Genomic DNA, 2,278 nt, shown 5'->3' with positions numbered 1-2,278 from the left:
GTCACTGCCGCCCGGCGGGCCCGAGGCCGGCCTCAGCCCCGGCAGCTCCCATTGACCTGCCCCGCCTCACTGGACGGAAGCGTGAGTCCGGAGGAGGGATAGGGAAGTGGGGAGCCCAAGGTGTGAGACGTCGCGACTACAGGAGCTTCCCGTGTCCTCAGCGCTTTCATGTATTGCTCTCCTCAGTGCCCCAGACAAAGTCACTAGCCTACTACTACTCCACGTTAGAAGGGGAGACGGAAGCTGGGTCTTGGTCAAGGTCTCCGGACTTATAAAAGGAGCGTATTTGGAATCCAGCAACCTGAACACTTACTGTTTCTGCATGGCTGCCCTGACCCCTACATACTGTTAATGGGTTGTGACATTCACCAGTGACCCAGGACCCATCTCCAGCCGATCATTGCAACCTGGCATTAAAAGGTCATTGTGATTTTACTGATGTCTAGGCATTAGGAGAGGCAGCCAGGGAACAAGCTGTCAACCTTTGAGCCCTCATCATGACCTGGGGCCTATAGGCTGGCTGCTGGCTGGAGTGCTTCTTTGGCCCCCAGGTGCTCCAAGAGTCTGTGGGTCTTCTCCCATATGGGAAGGTGTTTACTGGAGCCACAGGGGATGGAGCCAGAGGACACAATACCCTTTATCTAGAGTGGACCAGGTGCCTGACCTCTGGGGAAGTGGAGGGTAATGGGTAGCATAGCTCAAATGTTCCCAGCCCAGGGCCATGAAGCTTTGGAGGGGCTTCTCTGAGGAGCCCCAAAGTGATTTCCACTTAGGCAGCCTTATGACCTCTTGGGACAAGGGAAAAACATCCACAGCAGGTGTCACTGGCAGCTTAATGCTGGGCACAGAGCAGGGCACACATCAGTTTATATTTGTCAAGCAAATCTTAGGTCTGGACGCAAGCTGCCCCACCAAGGACTGTTGCCAGCTTTAGAGAACTGTTTTGAGGAGGAATGGTGAGCAGATGGTAGGGACATTAGGGCTCTACTCTGATTGCTCTACTCAAAGGCTGTCACTGTGGCTCTGGAACTGTGGGCCTTTGCCCTGCTGTGGGCCTTTGGCTGCCTGAGGGTCCAGCCAAAGTAAACAGAGCACGCTGTCCCCTAACCTAGTCTGTTCAGTGTCCTTCACGTAGAGAAGAGGATGCCATCTCCAGCTGATCAAGAGCTGGCATTAAAAGGCTGCCCTTCTCCCTCCACTACTCACACAAAGCATTCACCACTGCTGAAACCAAATTCCTGCTTCTCCAACACTGCTTCTGTCCTGGACCAAGACAGCTGCCTCCTACCTGGCCTCCCTGCCTTCCTCCTCCAATCCACTTTCTCAGAGTAGCCTGTTATTTAGAAATATATATCTGACAATTAACATCTCATACTAATGGAGTGAAGGTTTATACATCACCCACTTGGTGCCAGGCCTGTGCTTCGAATCACTTCTTGTCAACTTCTGCAAGCCGCACTGTTCTCAGTTTACCCTGCTGTTCCTGCACTCCTGTGTGACTGCTTGGGTGACTCTCTCCAGGCCCTTCTCACCCCTGCCTCCCCTACCACCACACACAGCCAGGAGGAGCTGCTTGCACCCTGGCCAACCAGAGGACACAGCCCCCTCCGTATCACAGGAAGCACAAATCATCTGTTTTCTTGACAGTCTCTCCCTAGACACTGTTCGCATCCCAGGCATATTCAACTAGGCACATCGTGAGGGCTCAATAACCCCTTCGTGGGCGCCTACATGAATGAATGAACTCAGAGCCCAGGAGTGTGAGCGGGAGGTTGGAGCATGCTGAAGTTGAATAAAGCCGTGGGCCAGCCATTCATTCATATCTGAGCCCCTAGCTGCCAAGCCTGCAGGGGCACTGGCTCCGCTGAGGACGGGAAGGGGCGGGGCGTGGGAGGCTCATCCGGAACCTAGGGGCAGAGGAGCGTGAGGGAGGGCCCCGGAGGACGGGTTGGGTTCCTGGGTCCCACGACCTGCTCTTCCTTTCCCTCCTGTTACCCGCAAAAAAATCTAGGTCCCCACCAGACTGAGTCCCGGCGCCTCTGGGCTTGAGGCTCCGAACCAGGCAGGACCAGGGGATCTTCAGTCCCAGCGAGACCCTCGACCCCCTACCGTAGCGGGCTCGGCGCCCGCCCGCATTTCCCATACACTGCTCGCCAGCCGAGGTCTCCTGGGGCCATGCGGCCCCTTCCCGCCCCACACCCTACCCTAAGTACCCACCGGCGTGGTTCTTCGGGTCCGCGAGCGAGGGCCGGGCTGGGCGGCGTGGAGAAAGGAGAGG

At 56.4% G+C, this 2,278-nt stretch overlaps 1 protein-coding gene across 2 annotated transcripts in view; it reads right to left on the bottom strand.

Annotated features, from left to right (window-relative positions):
- Window positions 1–2,278, bottom strand: part of Myo1c (myosin IC) — a 23,236-nt gene that overhangs the window by 19,744 nt on the left and 1,214 nt on the right. Inside the window, exon 1 of one of the 2 annotated variants that reach the window (XM_010642165.1) lies at window positions 2,218–2,261. The exons of the other annotated variant lie outside the window; for it this stretch is intronic. The gene's annotated coding sequence lies outside the window, so the exon portion shown is untranslated. Of the gene's footprint in view, window positions 1–2,217; window positions 2,262–2,278 lie in introns of those variants that run through there. 2 annotated transcript variants of the gene reach the window in all.

The sequence above is a fragment of the Fukomys damarensis genome, unplaced genomic scaffold (genome assembly GCF_012274545.1).
Source record: "Fukomys damarensis isolate Sample0158 unplaced genomic scaffold, DMR_v1.0_HiC HiC_scaffold_13, whole genome shotgun sequence".
Lineage (NCBI taxonomy): Eukaryota > Metazoa > Chordata > Mammalia > Rodentia > Bathyergidae > Fukomys > Fukomys damarensis.
This window is presented reverse-complemented; position numbering and strand designations above follow the sequence as displayed.